Here is a 20,692-nt window from a genome sequence, read left to right on the forward strand (position 1 = left end):
GCCTGGGCCCGCTCCGCTACCCACAGGGCCATGACCAATCCGAACCTAGACTCATGTCCAAATTCCTGCCCGCTCCCCGTAACCCTTAATTCCCTTTACTTCTAGGAAACTGTCTATTCCTGTTTTAAATTTATGTAATGATGTAGCTTCTACAGCTTTTTGGGGCAGCATATTCCATGGACCTACCACCCTCTGAGTGAAGTAGTTCCTCCTCATCTCAGTTTTGAAAGAGCAGCCCCTTATTCTAAGACTATGCCCCCTAGTTCTAGTTTCACCCATCATCGGGAACATCCTCCCCGCATCCACCCGATCCAACCCCTTCACAATCTTATATGTTTCAATAAGATCGCCTCTCATTCTTCTGAACTCCAATGAGTAGAGTCCCAATCTACTCAACCTCTCCTCATATGTCCATCCCCTCATCCCCGGGATTAACCGAGTGAACCTTCTTTGTACTGACTCGAGAGCAAGTATGTCCTTTCTTAAGTATGGACACCAAAACTGTACGCAATATTCCAGGTGCGGTCTCACCAATACCTTGTACAACTGAAGCAATACCTCCCTATTTTTATATTCTATCCCCCTAGCAATGAAAGCCAACATTCCATTGGCCTTCTTAATCACTTGCTGCACCTGCATACTAACCTTTTGAGTTTCGTGCACCAGGACCCCCAGATCCCTTTGTACTTCAGTACTTTCCAGTTTCTTGCCATTAAGATAATAACTTGCTCTACGATTTTTCCTGCCAAAGTGCATAACCTCACACTTTCCAGTATTGTATTCCATCTGCCAAATCTCTGCCCACTTACTTAGCCTGTCTATGTCCCCTTGCAGGTTTTTTATGTCCTCCTCACTCACTATTTTCCCTCCCATCTTAGTATCATCTGCAAACTTTGATATGTTACACTCGGTCCCCTCCTCCAAATCGTTAATATAGATTGTAAAGAGTTGGGGACCCAGCACTGACCCCTGCGGAACACCACTTGTTACTGATTGCCAGTCTGAGAATGAACCATTTATCCCAACTCTCTGCCTTCTGTTAGATAGCCAATCCTCTATCCATGCCAGAATATTACCCCCAATCCCGTGATTTTTTATCTTAAGCAATAATCTTCTGTGTGGCACCTTGTCAAATGCCTTTTGGAAATCTAAATACACTACGTCCACTGGTTCCCCTTTATCCACCCTATATGTTACTTCCTCAAAGAACTCCAGCAAATTTGTCAAACATGACTTCCCCTTCATAAAACCATGCTGACTTTGTCCTATTAAATTATGATTATCCAAATGTCCTGTTACTGTCTCCTTAATAATGGACTCCAAAATTTTACCTACCACAGATGTTAGGCTAACCGGTCTATAGTTTCCAGCCTTCTGTCTACTGCCCTTTTTAAATAAGGGTGTTACATTAGCAGTTTTCCAGTCTGCCGGGACCTTTGCCGAGTCCAGGGAGTTTTGGAAAATTATTACCAATGCATCCACAATCCCTACCGCCACTTCCCTCAAGACCCTAGGATGTAAGCCATCAGGTCCAGGTGATTTATCCGCCTTGAGTCCCATTATTTTACCGAGTACCACTTCCTTAGTGATTTTGATCGTGTTTAGCTCCTCCCCCCCTTTAGCCCCCTGTTTGTCCAGTGTTGGGATATTCTTAGTGTCTTCTACTGTAAAGACTGATACAAAATATTCATTCAGTGTTTTTGCCATCTCCATATTTCCCACCATTAATTTCCCGGTCTCATCCTCTAAGGGACCAACATTTACTTTAGCCGCCCTTTTTCTTTTTATATAACTATAAAAACTCTTACTATCTGTTTTTATATTTTTTGCTAATTTACTTTCATAATCTATCTTCCCTTTCTTAATCAATCTTTTTGTTATTTTTTGCTGTCTTTTAAAGTTTTCCCAATCCTCTATCCTCCTGCTAGATTTGGAGGATAACCTGCTCCATCTCCAACTTTTTCCAGTTCGGACGAAGGGTCATCGACCTGAAACGTTAACTCTGTTCCTCTCTCCACAGATGTTGCCTGACCTGCTGAGTGTTTCCAGCATTTTCTGTTTTTAATATCAGATTTCCAGCATCCGCGGTATTTTGCTTCTGTCGCCTTGAACCGGTTGATCGTGTTCCTGCAGAGTAATTCAAGTCGTGCAGGAGGTTTTTTTTTGTTCAAAGAAATCCAAAATCACTACATTCATGACATTTTGAGCTTAATTCACGTTCTCTAGGTTAATACAATCGAGGAAGGCCTGCTCATCCTTTTGGGAGGGAAAAACTAACTTGCGTTTCTAGAGTGCCTTTCACGACCACCAGACGTCTCAAAGCCAATGAAGTACTTTTGGGGTGTAGTCACTGTTGTAAGGGAACAATGGGCATGATCTTTACCGCGCAGCAAATACAAGAGAAATGCAGGGAACAGCACCAACTGCTGTACATGGCCTTCTTTGACCTCACAAAGGCCTTCGACACTCAACCGTGAGGGATTATAGAGTGTCCTCAAATTCGGCTGCCCCATCCTCCGCCTGCTTCACGATGACATGTAAGCCGTGATCCTGACCAACGGATCCACCACAGACCCAATTCACGTACGGACCTGGGTCAAGCAAAGCTGTGTTATTGCACCAACGGTCTTCTCGATCTTCCTTGCTGCAATGCTCCATCTCACCCTCAGTAAGCTCCCCGCTGGAGTGGAGCTAATCTACAGAACAAATGGGAAACTGTTCAACCTCCATCACCTCCAGTCCAGATCCAAGGTCGTCCCATCCTCTGCCATCGAATTACAGTATGCAAACAACGATTGTCTGCGCACAATCGGAGGTCGAACTCCAAACATAGAAACATAGAAGATAGGAGCAGGAGTAGGCCATTCGGCCCTTCGAGCCTGCTCCGCCATTCAATGAGATCATGGCTGATCATCCAAATTCAGTACCCTGTCCCTGCCTTCTCCCCATATCCCTTGATCCCTTTAGCCTTAAGAAATATATCCAACTCTTTTTTGAATATATTTAATGAACTGGCCTCCACCGCCCTCTGTGGCAGAGAATTCCACAGGTTCACCACTCTCTGTGTGAAGAAATTCCTCCTCATTTCAGTCCTAAATGGCTTACCCCTTATCCTTAGACTATGACCCCTGGTTCTGGACTCCCCGGCCGTCATAAACATCCTTCCTGCATCTAGTCTGTCCAGGCCTGACAGAATTTTATAGGTTTCGATGAGATCACCTCTCAATCTTCTAAACTCCAGTGAGTATAAGCCCAATCGACACAATCTCTCCTCATACGTCATTCCTGCCATCCCAGGTGTAGTGTATGTACCTTTAAGGGGAGAACTACTTTTTACAGCTCCTGTATACTGTAGTACCGGCAGTGACCACACCTGTATATAACCCTGAGTAGGGCTCTGTACTGTTTAGTTTTAGAGCAACCCTCATCCAGTAAACACCTGTTGATTGTTTCTCTGCAGCCTCTGTCGATTATTTGAAGGACACACTACCTAAAGATATCCAGATTTAACATTGGCGACGAGTCATTTCGAACCTACCTGCAACTCTGAAGAAGAAGGCCGATTCCACCAGTGCGGGCGTCGAACATCCAGGGAGAACTTGAGCATCGCAGAGGAGGCTGTAGAGAGCTGGGCTTGGTTCTCCAGCTGCAATGATCCAGCGCAGCGGGCTGGCAGCAGGTACGGCGCAGACCCTTCCCGGACAGCGGCGGCGGGAGCCGACTGATGGCACAGAAAAAGGCCGAGCAGCGTCGACGGGTAAGAGAGAGGGTAAAGCGCACAGGGCGCAGCCGGGGTTGAAAACTGAGCGGCGTAAACGAGAGAGGGTAAAGCGCACAGGGCGCAGCCAGGGTTGCGGACCGAGCGGCGTCAACGAGAGAGGCGCGCAGGAAAACGCGCAGAGCGCGGCCGGTGTTCATGGGCTGAGCAGCGTCCGCGGGGGAAGAAAAGAAGGGAGAGCGCGGGAAGATGCCATTTTGAGCCAGTGGAGAAGAAGGGAGAGCGCGGGAAGAAAGGAAAGCGCGGGAGATGCCATTTTTAGCCAGTCTAGCCACACCCAGGGATGCCGAAGAGTGGCAGTCTCACAGCATTCGACAATGAAGTCGAAGATTGGGCAACATATATAGAACGCATAGAAGTGTACTGCAAGGCAAATGAAGTGCCAGATGCCAGGAAAGCACTGGTATTGTTGAATTCCATGGGTGCAAAAACGTACGGCTTACTGCGAAACCTAGTAACCCCAGAGAAGCCAGTGGAAAAGGATTTTGAAAGCATAGTGGCAATCCTACAGGACCACTTAAACCCCACACCGCTGCTGATAACAGAAAGATTTAAGCTCCACGAAAGGAACCAGCATAAAGACGAAAGTAATGCTGAGTATTTAACGGAACTGCGCAAGCTATCGAAACACTGCCAGTTTGGAATGGGACTAGCAGATACTTTAAGGGACAAGTTTGTGTGTGGGCTTCAAAGTGAAGGAACCCAGAAACGGCTTCTATCAGAAAAGGATCTTACGCTGGACAAGGCTTTCAGCATGGCAGTATCACACGAAGCAGCCGCACGGGGCGTTGCAGAGATACAACGGAGACCGCAAGAATATGGCACAAATGAAATGTCATATGGAGCAGGGAAGTGTTATCGCTGCGGCAGAACAACACACGACCATAAGGATTGTTGGTTTAAGGACCAAGTGTGCAGACAGTGTGGAGAAGTAGGACACATAGCAAGAGTCTGCAGGTCGAGAAAGAAAACCAGCAGCAAGAAATCTCCACAGGAGAAGTACAAAAAGGTACATAAGGTGACGGAGAGTAGTTCAGACGAACAGAAAAGTGATACAGACTCCGGAAGCAAGGAGCTGGGTTGTCTGAAACTACATAATGTAATCAAAATGGAGGATCACCAAACTATCTGGGTCACGCTCAAGATAGACGGAGTCCAAGTGAAAATGGAATTGGACACAGGATCAGCCCTAACAGTCATAAACCGAAGGGACTATTTTCAGTTAATGTTGCATGTTAAAAGTGTTAATTGTTAAATGAATGTTATGGTACTGTTAATCTAAAAGGGGAGGAATTGTAGTGTATGTACCTTTAAGGGGAGAACTACTTTTTACAGCTCCTGTATACTGTAGTACCGGCAGTGACCACACCTGTATATAACCACTTGGAAAACGACCCGTTTATTCCAACTCTTTGCTTTCTGTCCGCCAACCAGTTCTCTATCCAAGTCAATACCTTGCCCCCAATCCCATGTCCCTTAATTTTGCACGCTAATCTCTTATGTGGGACCTTATCGAAAGCCTTCTGAAAGTCCAAATACACCACATCCACTGGTTCTCCCTTATCTATTTTACCAGTTACATCCTCAAAAAATTCCAGTAGATTAGCCAAGCATGATTTACCTTTTGTAAATCCATGTTGACTTTGTCCGATCCTGTCACTGCTTACGTATTGGTCCAGGAAGCCATCCCGTAACACCATTGTCAACACCTTCACCGAAGCATACGAGAGCATAGGCCTTACACTAAACATCCGTAAGACAAAGGTCCTCTACCAACCTGCCCCCGCCACACAGTGCTGCCCCCCGATTATCAAAATCCACGAAGAGGCCTTGGATATCGTGGACCACTTTCCATACCTCGGGAGCCTACTGTCAACAAGGGCAGACATCGATGATGAAGTCCAACACCGCCTTCAGTGTGCCAGTGCAGCCTTCGGTCGCCTGAGGAAGAGAGTGTTTGAAGACCAGGACTTCAAACCCGGCACCAAGCTCATGCTCTACAGAGCAGTTGTGATTCCCGTCCTCCTGTATGCTTCAGAGACATGGACCATGTACAGCAGGCACCTCAAAGCACTGGAGAGGTACCACCAACGCTGCCTCTGTAAGATCCTGCAAATCCATTGGCAGGATAGGTGTAGCAACATCAGTGTTCTCACTCAAGCCAACATCCCCAGCATCGAAGCTTTGCCCACGCTCGATCAGCTCCGATGGACGGGCCACATCGTCCGCATGCCCGATACGAGACTCCCAAAACAAGCACTCTACTCAGAGCTCTGACATGGCAGGAGAGCCCTAGTTGGGCAGAGGAAACACTTCAAGGACTCCCTCAAAACCTTGAAAAAGTGCAACATCCCCACCGACACCTGGGAATTCATGGCCCAAGACCGCACAAAGTGGAGGAGAAGCATCCGGGAAGGCGCCGAACACCTCGAGTCTCTTCGCCGGGAGCAAGCGGAAGCCAAGTGCAAACAGCGCACGTTAACCCAAGCACCCCACCCACCCGCCCCTTCAACCACCGTCTGCCCCACCTGTGACAGAGACTGTAGGTCCTGCATTGGACTCATCAGTCACCTGAGAACTCATTTTTAGCATGGATGCAAGTCATCCTCGGTTCTAAGGGACTGCCTAAGAAGAATGTGGAAACACAGCAGCCAATTTGCACACAACAATGTGATAATGACCAGATAATCTCGCTTTGTTATGTTGATTGAGTGATAAATATTGGCCAGGACACCTGTTCTTCTTCGAAATAGTGCTGCGTAAGAAAACTACTAGGCACTTGGTCTAAGCATTAATCAACTGTTTTACAACATGGAGGTCTAGTTGTGTCCTTCACTAGTTCCTGTTAAGAATGTCCTGCGCAAGCTGGGCCCGTGCCGAGTATTTATACTCTCCCTGGACAGCACCACCTGCAGGCCACTCAGTATTATTTCATAAGTCTTCCTTTCATGAATGACTGATTCATGTCAAGTGCCATAGGATCTTTTACATCCACCTGCGAAGCAGACAGCGCTTCAGTTTAACATCTCATCTGAAAGACAGCACCTCCAATGGTACAGCACCCCCTCAGCACTGCACTGGAGTGTCAGCCTAGATTTATGTGTTCAGGTCCCTGAAGTGGGATTTGAACCCACAACCTTCTGACTCAGAGGCGAGTGTGCTACATACTGAGCCACAGATAACAGTGCCCCCCCACCCCCCGAGTACAGCATCCAATTGGTTCTTCATTGACCCTGAAGGTGCTTTTATATTGTCCCAAAATTTGCGATCAGAGGCTTCCCGCGGGCGGATGCCTCCGACCTGTAAACAATCTACGAATTTACCTGGTGGTCCAGGTGTTGCAGAGTCTCACGCTCTGGGCGTCTCTGGGTACGTGTGGGTAGAGGCCCACGTATCCCTGGGGCGCAGGTGGTTCGCAAGCGCCCCTGGGATCACGTGGGCTGGCCCAGCCAATAAAAAGAGGGAATCCCCATTCATAATTATGGGAGTTCCGTACGTACCGAATGCCATAGGTATGAATGGGGATCACTTAAAAAATACACGAACATATGAAATTTTTTTTTTAATTACATATTTAAAATTAATTAAAATGCCATTAAATTAAATATTTTAAGCAAACATTTAATTTTAAAATAAAAAAATGTTTTAATGGGGCTAAAAATAAACTTACCTTATTGGACAGGGCTTTTAATGTATAAATGAGTGATAACATTTTATTTTTCTATTTTTTAAAACCAGGTGTAAGAATTTCACGGATATTCAGCGGGCAGATGTTGGGCAAAAACACAACTCTCCAGCCATGGATGCCCTTTTCCCGGGATGCGGATCATCTGTCCAGAGAATTCTTGACAGATCGCAAGTCCTGGGTTTTCGCGCATGCGCTTCACAAGCCTAAACCTGGAACTTGTGCGGCCCTTACGGGCGCGTGCGTACCTCGTGTGCCCCCGTAGGGGTCGCAAAAATACGGCACATTATAGATGCACAGTAGAGATGCGTGCAGTCACTGTTGTTTTATGGGCAAACGTGGCAGCTAAGTTACAGCTCGGCCTCATAAAAAACAATGGCCTGGAATTTGCGTTCAGCGGCGAAGCAATGGCGCTCGCCGCTGACATAAGAACATAAGAATTAGGAGCAGAAGTAGGTCATATGGCCCCTCGAGCCTGCTTCGCCATTCAATAAGATCATGGCTGGTCTTCAACCACAACTTCACTTTCCCACCCGATCCCCATATCCCTTGATTCCTCGAGAGTCCAAAAATCTATCTATCTCAGCCTTGAATATACTCAACAATTCAGCATCCACAACCCTCTGAGTGAAGAAATTCCTCCTCATCTCAGAGTTAAATGGCTGACCTCTTATCCTGAGACTCTGCCCCCCAGTTCTGGACTCTCCAGCCAGGGGAAACAACCTCTCAGCATCTACCCTGTCAATCCCCCTCAGAATCCTATATGACCATGAAGAAAGCTGCCCACAAAGATCTCGCGATTTCTGTGGCGAAAACTTTAGGTTTCTCGACATTGATTGTAGCACTTTCAACAGCCTATCCACAGGCGATACAGCAGTGACATCATCAAGCTGTCTAAGCAGTACAATGACATTGAAGAATTCTCACAGATAACAAACCTGGAAATAAAATGCACTGAATCAATGAACTTTTTAAACAAATTACAGGGAGTGAAATGAAGATTGGGTTAAGGTAGAAGTTGAAATATCATAAACAACCTGAAAAAAAATTAAAAGAATATTTTTGTATTTAAAAAATCTAGTCATTTTCTAACATAATGGAGAAATTTGACATTCCACAAATATAAAATTCATTTTTTAGGGCCAGAACGATTGTTCAGTAGTCAATACTCCGTTAAAGCTCCAGTTACACCTATTCCAACAAGGCTTAACTTTTAATGGGGTGTTTAACAACGCAATTTGATCGGAAAAGCTTAAGTTTTCATCAGTTCAACTGATTTTACTGATTGCCGGCGATGGGGAGTTCCACAGCGCAGCCTGTGGTGGAGCAGGGAATGACTGACCGCAACTTCAGGATTTCTGTGTTTATTTGCCCACGCGGCAAGTCCTGAAGTTACGGTCAGTTTCAGAAGGGTAATGATGGCGAACGCTGACAGTTTCACCGTCATTACCCACCGCAAAATCCGGGCAAATGAGATGAACGACCAGTTAATCTGTTTTAATGGTATTGGTTGAGGGAGGAATGTTGGCCAGAGCAACGAAAAATCTTCCTGCACTTCTTTGAAAAAAGCAGCATGAGACTTGTACATCCGCCTGAACAGGTCGACGGGGTCTTGGCTTAATGTCTCAACTGATAATGCAGCACTTCCTCAGTATTGCATAGAGTCATAGGGCTGGATTTTCATTGGGCCGTGGAGTCGGGATTGGAGGCGCGTGGGGGGTTAAAATCCCAAAATCGGGGGTCCTGACCCCATCCCGCCCCCAACCCACCTCCATGCCCGTTTCCCAGGAGGCGGATCCCCGCCCCGCACTGAGACCCGCCTCCCCAAGGCGGGAAGGGGATTAGTGCCAATTAACTGCCTGTTAACAGGTAGTTAACAGGCAGTTTTTAGCATAATCCCTATTTTTATTGTTGAAATGTGAGATTCCCGACAGCTCCAAATCACGCCAAGTTAGCGAGGCGGGCCGTCGGGCTGAAGGACTTGGAGGGGTCGAGATGTCCGGTGTTCAGGTGAGTGATGGGTGCATGAGTGCAGAGGTAAGTGTGTTTGGTCTGCGTAAAGTGTTTAAAGAAGTTCTACTAACTTTTACTTACCTTTACAGCCTTCCTTCCTTCAGGTCTCGGGAGTCCCTCATCTCACCGGCACAGAAAGCAGAATGGCCGCCAGCTGTCAAAATCGGCAGCATTCAGCTTTCTGTTCCGGAGAGATCTCTAAATCATCCTGAGGAGGAAGGAATTAACTTAGAGTACAGATTGTCAGTGTGACAGCTTCAAACAGCTGTTGAACGCTGATATTTCATCTGTCAAAAGCTCTTGACAGATGAAATTTCAATCTGTGACATCACCTGTTGCCGGGTGGCCCTTAATTGGCCTGCTGGGCGGGCTCAACAAGGTCAATCAAGTCAAAACCGCATGGGTTAGCTAGAACTCGATGGAGGCGGGACTACAACCCCAAAAGTTGTAGTCCCGCCTCCTACCCGACTCCTCAATGAAAATCTAGCCCATAGAGTGATAACGGCACAGAAGGAGGCCATTTGGCCCATTGAATCCGTGCCAGCTCTCTGTGGAGCAATCCAGTCAGTCCCATTCCCCCGCTATATCCCCGTAGCCCTGCAAGTGAAGTGAAATGCATTGAAGTGTCAGCCTAGATTATAAGTAAGTGAACATCTATAAACGCACATTATATCATTTCAATATTCTTACTGAAATTATTTAGAAAGAGGCTTAACATTTTGGTGGTTATTAAGTGTTAAAATTAACATATTGCTGGGATTAACTGAACTGAAAATGCAAAGGAACAACTGAAATAAATTTGTGTAGTAAATTAGCAGGTTTGGCAATAAAGTGGTTATATATTCAGGACTTTAAAGACTTTCAATACAATAAACAATCTATTTGCACAAATTATAAAAGTGTTTCCATTAATAATTTAGATTACAGATTTTTACTTCTGAAAAATGTGACAATTAATGAAGAATAGATTCACTATAGAAAAAAGCTACTTACATTTATATAGCACCTTTAACTGAACAAAAGATCCCAAGGTAATTCATAGTTGGTGGTGGGGTGGAGGGGGTTGGGTGTGTGGGGTGGGGTGGTTGTGGGTGGTCAGACTTAGGCAGGAATAGGAGGGAATTTTGGTGAGATGGCTGAAAATGTGGCTGAAAAGATAGGTTTTAAGGACATTTGTGAAGGTGGGGGTGAGAAAAATATAGCAAGGCACATGGGTTTAGAACAGAGTTCTAGACCATAAGGCCAGACACCTGAAGGCTCTGCCTAAGATGGTAGAGGAGACAATGAGGGGAATGCACAGTAGACTACAATTGGCAGAGCAGCGGGTCATAGACTGGAGGAATAAGGCTATGGAGAGATTTGTACGACGAGGGATGCATTGTGGATGAGGAGCCAATCAAGGTAAGTAGGGATGGGGTGATAGGTAAGTGGGACTTTGTGCAGGATAGATGACTTTTGAATGGGTCACAATTTATGGAGGTTGAAGTTTAGGAAACTGGTAATGAAAACATTGGAGAGGTTAGGTCTGGAGATGACAAAGGGATTCAGTAGCACGGAAGTAAGACAGTATTGGAGAAGGGTGATATTTTGGAGGTGGAAGTAGATGGACTTGGTGATGGAATGAATGTAGGGTTTGAAGCCCAGCTCAGGATTGAGCAGCACACTACAGCTGTGCATCATTGAGTTGAACTTGAACTGAAATCCAGGAAGGGGCAAGGGTTTAGAGGCTAAGGCAAAGTTTCTACCAGGGCTGAACAGGTTGCCTTTAGTCATGCCAGTGCTGAGCTGCAACAAGTTCTGGATCATTCACTACTTGATGCCAAGCAGGAAGCACAGTGACTGTCATGGAGAGGCAAATCTGGGTGTTGTTGGCATACATATAAAAACTAACGCCATACTTAGGGAAAATGTTGCCAAAGGGCAATATATAGATGAGGAAAATGAGGTGGTCAATGATGGAATCTTGGGGCACACTGGAGGTGACTGCATGGGCACAGGAGAAGAAGCCTTTGCAAGAATGAGGCTGCTGCATTTGATCAGGTAGGAATGTAACTGTGTTCGGACAGTGCCAGAGAAGTGGACAATGGAATGTGGCCGTGGAGGAGGACGATGTGGTTAAACATGATGTAAACTGCAGTGATGCATATTGCACTGTGTCAGTCACACAAAATTTTGTTGATGACTTTCATCAGGGCTGTGTCAGTTTTATGGACTGGATGGAAACCAGACTGAAGGGATTCAAACCGGGAGTGGTGGACAAGGAATTAACACTTCCAGAACCTTAGCGAGGAAGGGGAGATTGGAGATTAGAGATGCGACGGAAGTTGTAGATGGAGGATCAAAGGTAGGCTGTTTAAAAAGTGGATTGATTCTAGCAGCTTTGAAAGGGGATAAAAGTGCCTAAGGAGAGGGTGCGGTTAACAACAGTTGAATGATCAAGAGCTGAGTTATGAAGTGGATCTCACAGGGGAGATGAGTGTGATGAGTATTGTGGTAGAGAGAGGGGAGAAAACATAATGGGCATTTTGTGTAGACGGTGAGCTGAGCGTAGTCATAGGAGTTGGAGGAGAGTGAGGCAAATGAGTGAATAGCCTTAATTTTGGAGACATAAATCCATTAACATCTTGCATCAGGCAAGGATAAGGGCAGAGAGGGGGGCTCAATGGAGGCATTTAAATAATTTTAAGGAGGCTTTTCAGAATTCTGCTGTCAAAATTTACACCAGATGTCCAATATAACTGACTGTGTACTTATTTATTGCTTATTAAATTTAATACAGTTTTTTATATCAGGTTCATGCAGTTTGCATGGCTGTCCATACATTGATATCTTACAGGCACATTGATCATTTTTAGTTGAACATATATACTGTAGTAATAATTTGTAGAATGTAACCAAGATTTTTGTTTGTGCAATAGAAAAGGAATTTGCATTCAACAACCTCATGCTGTGAAACCCAAGATAAGCAAACTGCCGCCAAGGACAAAGTACATTAACAAGAAGATCATGTACTCTTGTGACTGGAAGTATGATGTAATGTACATTAGCGCTACAGGCTAACAGCACTACTTTATTTTAAAATGCATTAAGCTGCAGTGCTACCCACTCAAGGCACTTTAATCTTCTGTCAATTTAGTTTAATCCTGACGATAGGAATGAAAACTGAAGAAGACCAAGAATATTCATGCAAATAGAAACTGGTCAAATTTGTTATGATATAATGGTTTGCGAATGTTTGAGAGAATGTATGTGGTGGGTGGTGGGGGGGGTGGTGGGGGGATGGAGGCCGCGGCGGGGGGGGGGGGGAGCGGTTACCAATATCATTATATGGATCTGATGTCTGATTACTGTCAGTTGATATGTCGAGAAATTGATTGGATGAATTTAAGCTATGGACCTTGGTGTCTGCAAAGATTCTGTAGTAAAACTGAAATGTATTGAACTACAAAATTATGGTTATACAGAACGTCAAAATATTACAAAAGGGACTGAAAAAGTAGACGGCTAAATTTGTGACTAATCAGAAACCAAATATTGAAATTATATTATTGCTCATGAGGTAATCTGAGTGTTTGAAAATGTGAAAGGCACTTACAGAATAAATACAGGCAATTTGTGTGAATGATAGAGCAATGTTAATTACCAGTCTGTATAGCTTTGCAACACACCTAATATTAAAATTAGCGCTTAGTGGGACCTCTGGTGTGATTGGCATTTACCAGCAAGGAAAAATTGTGCCCGGCAGCAAATTAAGTCTGAGGCCTTCTCCCCTGCAAGGCCTCTACTCATAGATGATGTTTTGAGGATATTCAATCCTGTAAAAATATTTTACTTGCTAGTGTTCTCTGCTGAATAAGACAGTGAACAACAACACGTAAAACATATTTGGTTAAAACACTGACCTCGTGATTATTTCCTCAAGGAACACTTGGCTGGATATTAATACAGAGGCAGAGAGGGAGGGGCAGCTTTGAGGTCGGGAAACCCGAAGAATGGGTTTCCCTCACGTCCTGCCGAATTTAATGGCAGGATCTGATTAGCAATTTTTATCTCCGTTTCCCAGCCGCAGCCACCCAGATTGAGAGCCTGGCTGGCTGTCGGGCGGGTACGCCTTCGACATCAGGCCACTGCCGGGGAGCGGAGAGGAGGGAGAGCGGGATCGGAAAGGCCGAGGGGGGAGATCAGAGACCAGATGGAAGATCGGAGGCCTGAGCAAGGGGGAGATCGAAGGCCTTGTGGAGGAGATCGGAAAGGTCACGGGGGAGATCAGAAGGGTTGTTGGGGGGCGATCGGAAGGTTCGGGGGGGGGGTGTCTGATCACGGGGGTTTGGTAAAGCAGGTAAACTGAATTCGGCAGGTAAGTGGAAAGACACTTACCTCTTGGATCCAGCAGTCCTCGTCTCCCTTTAGCCACCGGATTTCCCGAGGCCTGGAAAACTCAGCTGGCAAAGGTTAAATTTAAAATGGTGGTTAAATATGAGGCACGCAGCCTCATTATAATATTTAAATTGCCAACCCACCTCTTGGGAGCCGGTTGGTTGCTCACCTTCCGTCCCTCCTCCATTAAAAGCGAAGTGGGTGGGTTAGAGGTGGGTTGGGGTTGGGGATTAGATTTTTAACATTTTAACACCCCCCCCGACCCAAACCTGCCCGTTTCTGGGGGTTAACATTCCCCGCCCCCACTGCTTTTATTTCAGAGCAAAGCGGTAGATGCAGAAGAGGAAGACACAGAAGAGGAGGAAGCAGAAGAGGAGGAAACAGAAGGAAGGATGCAACCCAGACAGCCCCTTTCTGGCTGGGATATTGGGATGGACTCATTTGCCAGCGGTACCAGTGATCACAACTCCAATTCCCTTTTCAACATTAGTCCCACACCTTCCCTTCCCTCTGTTACTGACCATCACAGCATCCTCTTAGCCACAATGCTGAAATAAAAGCCACCACAAAGCAAACTTTCCACTCCAACTTTATCCATATATGGATCCAATATGACATCAAGAAATCAATTCATCACCCTTATGCATTCCCTCAATGATTGTCTTGTGTGTGCCTTTGCCTATCCTAGTGATGTCACACAGTGCTACCCCAGTGGCTGCAGCATAGCTAGTGGAAGGTTGCTGACTTTCAGCGGGGGACACTACAAATGGCCTTGCTAGTTGACCTTGAGGAGCTGGTGGCTGAGAGTGTGAAATGGACTTCTTCTTCTTCTTCTTCTGCTACTTCCTCTCACCTCCCTTCTCTCCCTCTTCTTGGTCAACCACTGGCTGGGCAGGCTGCACTTCTTGGGTGTGTGAAATGAGGAATGCACAAGGCTGGAGTTATGGTGAGGGGAGGGCGGGAAAGCAAGAGGTCATGTGAGAAGGAGGATTACTCATTAGAATACCAGCATCTTGTATCCTTTCTGTCCCGCCGCTGGCCAAGGGCTCAGCCATGCCTCTGTCAAGAATAGTCAGCACCGTTTCCTCCAAGGGGGTGAGGTGAAGCTAGGAATGGGAGGTGTGCCTTGTGATTGGGACAGATTGATGGTAGGTGAGCGATTGGGGGTGGTTGGGGTGGGGGAGTGGTGCATTGAGAAGTGTGTGAGGCTAGTGGTGCAGTTGGTAGGAAACAGCTTTTAAAGATGTATTCACTGACCTTGACCACTGGTTTGAGGTCGTGAAGCTCCTTTGAGCACTGGAGCCAGGTCGTGGAGGCGACAATGCTGGTAGTGACGTTCTCGGTGATGTGGTCCCACATCGTTCTTTCTAGATGGCCTCCTGCCCCTGTGGGTAGAGGGCCTCTCTTGCAGTGTTGACCCCCTGCTCAAAGCTGGAGTGCAGCATGCGGGACCCTGGGTGCCCCTGCTCTGGCTTGCTGAGCCATTTGTGTTAGTGCTGAAGCACTTTTCCCATTTTTTTTAGGTGCGGAAGGGAATTCAGCTTTAAGAGCTGATTTTATTTTTTTCATTTCAGAAGGCAGTTCCCCTTTAAGAAACTGATACTGCTTTCTGAAATGACAGCTTCGCTTTCAGAGCAGGCTGTTCTAGCGTCAATGACGCTATGGCCACACTACATTTGGGCCTCCTGCCAGGACAAATGTCACCAGGATGGCATTGCACAGTGAGCTAACTGCTGGGTTAATGCTAATTAGTCCTCAGTGCCAATTTTTCGGTTCTACCAGTGCCAACATTTTCAGCGGCTGTTAACACCCACCCGCGGTGGCACCGGCAGCTTTTGTGGCATTCACGAATTTCTAGGCCATTGAGTCATATAGCTCCAGAATATTTCGGAACTCCTGGGCTGACTATTTTTTAAAAAGATTTTATTGCAAATCACTTACTAAATTAATCCTTATGATATTTCAGTAATAATGACACTGGCCTTTTTGAACTAACATTCTTTACTACTTAATTTTTTTGTGTAATGTATTAGCTATACCAGCTGAAAACTGAAAACACTCTTATAAAGCAAATCAAAGGCCCAATTTTAACCGTCAGAAATGAGTGGGCAGTTAAAATCGGGGTGGTGCCTTCCCCTCTCTGATCCCGTTGCCTTCCCTTGGGATGTAATTTTAACTTGCTGTTTTTAGCAGGTGCGTAGGTCGCTGGCCAGAAGGCAGCTGGGTCCTGCTGTAAACATGCAGGTCGGCCTCTAATGACACGATTGGGGTCTGTGTTTTCCCTGCCAGGACAACCTGGTGGGAACTGGATCCAGGCCAGTCAAAGCCCAAAAAAGGTATGTTATTGTAATTATTTTAGTTTTTTTGTGTGGCAAGAAGAGCAGCCTATTAAAATGTTTATATTCGGGATATTTGCTCGTTCCAGGACCCATTTGTGATATTGGTCTCTTTGAACTTGTGCTCTCCACTCTCTGTCCTGTGATTGTGTGAACTGGCGCTCTCCACTCTCTGTCCTGTGATTGTGTGAACTGGTGCTCTCCACTCTTTGTCCTGTGATTGTGTGAACTGGCGCTCTCCAATCTCTGTCCTGTGATTGTGTGAACTGGCGCTCTCCACTCTCTGTCCTGTGATTGTGTGAACTGGTGCTCTCCAATCTCTGTCCTGTGATTGTGTGAACTGGCGCTCTCCACTCTCTGTCCTCTGATTGTGTGAACTGGCGCTCTCCACTCTCTGTCCTGTGATTGTGTGAACTGGCGCTCTCCAATCTCTGTCCTGTGATTGTGTGAACTGGCGCTCTCCAATCTCTGTCCTGTGATTGTGTGAACTGGCGCTCTCCACTCTCTGTCCTGTGATTGTGTGAACTGGCGCTCTCCAATCTCTGTCCTGTGATTGTGTGAACTGGCGCTCTCCACTCTCTGTCCTGCGATTGTGTGAACTGGCGCTCTCTGTTGTGTATGTACCTTTAAGGGAATAACTGGTCTCAGACTGCAGTACCGGCAGTGACCACCCCTGTATAAAAGGCCCTAGCAGGCTTCTGTAGTTTCAGTTTCCAGGTTGTCTCCATTCAGTAAAGACTTGTTATAATCAACTCCTGCAGTCCGTGTCTCCATTATACACGGACATAGTACTGGCGACGAGTAAGAAACGAACTTACCTGCAACTTGGCAGCACCTCAGACGACGTTATTGAAGGTCGAAGCCAGAAGAAAGAAAAAAAAAATAATCCAAAGAAACTCGAGAAACGGGCATCGACCGTGGGCAACCGCCCTCCAAATCATCGCATTGAAAAGTGCAGGAGAGACTGTCGAGAGCCAGGCTTGGTTCTCCAGTCTGTGGTTTCCCAGCTAATCGGGCTGGTGGCAGGTAGTGCAGTGATCCTTCCTGGGCTGCGGCGGGCTAGAGCTCGATCGGGTGGCTCTGCAATGGGGCCGGGCAGCGAGTCGGGAAGCAAAGAGAGAGAGAGAGGGTGGAGCACACAGGGCGCGGCGGGTGCTTCGAAGCCGGGCAGCGTTCGGACCTAAGAAGAGGGAGGGAAGTGTCCCAGAGGGTCCGCTCCACGACGGGAACGGTTCTTCAATTAACGGAGCAAATATTGAAGCGCGATAGAAAAATAAAAATACCGTGGAGAGCGGCGTTGGCAGCAGCGATCGGGGAGGCGCGAAGACCATAGGGCGTCACCATTACAGGATAGTAAAATAAATATAATCGCCAGCAACAGCATTGGCAGCAGCGGCAGCGGCGGGAAAGCGTGGGAGGCGCCATCTTAACTCGGCGGGGAAGAAGGAAAAGCGCGGGAGGCGCCATTTTGATCCGTCGGGGACGAAGGCAAAGCGCGGGAGGCGCCATCTTAGATTTTCAAGATGCCAAAGACTGGCAATATCACTGCCTTCGATAATGCAATAGAAGACTGGACCACGTATGTGGAAAGAGTCGAGATATATTGCGAGGCAAACGAAATAGCCGATGAGAAAAAAGCATCGGTATTGCTAAATTTAATGGGCGCAAGAACGTACGGCCTATTGCGGGACCTGATTACTCCAGCCAAACCGAAGGCAAAGAGTTTTAACGAAATTGTTGCTATCCTACAGGAACACCTAAATCCTACACCGCTGCTGATAGCAGAAAGATTTAAATTCCACAGGAGAAATCAGCATAAAAATGAGAGCAATGCTGATTACCTTACGGAACTACGCAAGCTATCAAAGCACTGCCAGTTCGGAGCAGGACTGGCAGATACCTTACGGGACAAATTTGTCTGTGGACTCCTGAGTGAAGGAACCCAGAAGAGGTTACTCTCAGAGAAAGAGCTGACGCTAGATAAGGCTTTCAGCGTGGCAGTATCGTACGAAGCAGCAGCAAGGGGAGCTGCGGAAATACAACAAAAGCCACAGGAATACAGCACCCACGAAATGACACGGGGATTTGCAAAATGTTATCGCTGTGGCAGAACAAACCATGACCAGAAGGACTGCTGGTCCAAGGACAAAATATGCAGGCAATGCGGAAAGATGGGACACATTGCACGAGTTTGTAGGTCTGGGAAGAAGACCAACGACAACAAAAAGGCTACTAAGGAACCGTACAGGAAAGTACAAAAGATGACGGACAGTAGTTCCGAAGACCAGATGAGCGATAGTGAATCCGGGAACAAGAGACTAAGCTGTCTCAAACTTCACAACGTAATCGCAAAAGAGTATCACCGAACCATTTGGGTCACCCTCACGATAGCAGGGTCCCAAGTCAAAATGGAATTGGATACAGGACCAGCTCTAACTGTCATGAATCGACGAGACTACGAGCGGCTATTCGCACACATACCCTTGAGAGAGACATCCATTGTCTTGAGGACGTATACGGGGCAAAAATATACCCCAGAGGAAAAATAAGGGTGCCTGTCGAATACAACGGCAAGACAATACGGAAATTGTATCTCTACATTCTGCAAGATGGTGGACCACCGTTATTGGGACGTGAATGGATCAGAAAGATAAGTTTAGACTGGCACTCCATTCAGGCACTGACGGTGGCTGGTAAAAAGGATGACGACGTCACTCCTGGATGATTGTCAACAATCTTAGCTGACGCCAAAGAGGTATTTCAACAAGAACTGGGCACTATTAAAGGCGTAACCGCCTCGATAAAAATAGAGGAGAATGCAATTCCCAAGTTTATCAAAGCAAGACCGGTACCATATGCAATTCGCCCAGCCGTCGAGGCAGAGCTGGAGAATCTGGAGAATGCAGGCGTGTTATCTAAGGTAGACTGGAGCGAGTGGGCGACACCCATCATTCCTGTCATGAAGAAAACGTTAAACAATAAGTCTGAGGAGCCAAGGAAGGTTCGCATCTGTGGGGACTTCAAGGTGACGGTGAACCCAGTCCTTCACACAGTACAATATCCTCTTCCAAGGATAGAAGATATCTTCGCCTCACTATCTGGAGGGAAGCGTTTTACAAAAATTGACCTAGCACAAGCATATTTGCAGATGGAGGTTGAAGAATCCTCTAGGAAGTATCTCACGATAAACACTCACAGAGGTCTTTACCAGCATAATCGACTGGTATTCGGAGTAGCATCAGCTCCGGCGATATGGCAAAGAGCGATGGAACAAGTCCTGCAAGGGATTCCGGGGACTCAGTGTTACTTGGACGACATCCTAGTGACAGGTGAAGATGACAGTGAACACCTTGCCAACCTAGAGCAGGTGCTCACTAGAATACGTGAACACGGGCTACGAGCCAATCGCCCCAAGTGCGAGTTTTTTAAGAAACAGATATCGTATTGTGGCCACGTGATTGATGAAGAGGGGTTGCATAAGTCCCCTGACAAAATTGAAGCGGTAGTTAAGGCTCCAGCGCCTGAAAATGTGTCGCAACTGAGGTCATTCCTCGGATTGGTGAATTACTATCATAAGTTTTTGCCGAATTTGTCCACAACTCTGCATCCACTGAACGCCCTACTACGAACGGGAGTAGCATGGAAATGGAGCGATGAATGTAAGCGGGCCTTTCAGAAGAGTAAGGACCTAATCACTTCAAGAGAAGTATTGGCTCACTACAACCCATCACTACCGATAAGACTGGCGTGTGATGCGTCTCCCTACGGCATTGGGGCGGTACTGTCACATAAATTCCTTGATGGTTCAGAGAGGCCGATAGCTTTTGTGTCACGCGCGTTAACTTCAGCCGAGCGTAACTACGCCCAGATTGACAGAGAGGCCCTCAGCCTGGTGTGGGGGGTGAAGAAGTTCAATCACTACCTGCACGGTCAGAAATTTACTCTACTAACTGATCATCAACCTCTCGTCTCCATTTTCAACCCTCAGAAGGGCGTACCGATAATGACGGCACAACGGCTACAGAGGTGGTCCCTTTTCCTAGGGGCACACCAATATGACATCGAGTACAAAGGAACTAAACAGCATGGGAATGCTGATGGATTGTCGTGCCTACCGTTGCTGACGGTGGAAGAAGAACTGGCAGTGGATCCAGTGGAGTTATTCCACTCGACTATAGTCGAATGTCTCCCTGTGACGAATGCAAACATAGAAAAGGAAACACGAAATGACCCGACACTCTCCTGGGTCTATGATTTAACGGTGAAGGGATGGCCAGCACATGGCGAACCACTGCTGCCAGCATTCTCGCCGAGAAGAGAACAGCTGTCAGTGTGCAGAGGAACCTTGATGTGTGGATCCAGAGTAGTAATTCCACCCAAATTAAAGGATAGAGTGCTCAATGAGCTTCATGAGGGTCATCTGGGAGGGGTAAAAATGAAGAACTTAGCTAGAGCATTTGTGTGGTGGCCGGGAATCGATAGAGAAATCGAAGAGATGACCAA

This window comes from Somniosus microcephalus, chromosome 24 (assembly GCF_052327205.1).
Source record: "Somniosus microcephalus isolate GS21.2 chromosome 24, FLI_Smic_1.0, whole genome shotgun sequence".
Taxonomy (NCBI): Eukaryota; Metazoa; Chordata; class Chondrichthyes; order Squaliformes; family Somniosidae; genus Somniosus; species Somniosus microcephalus.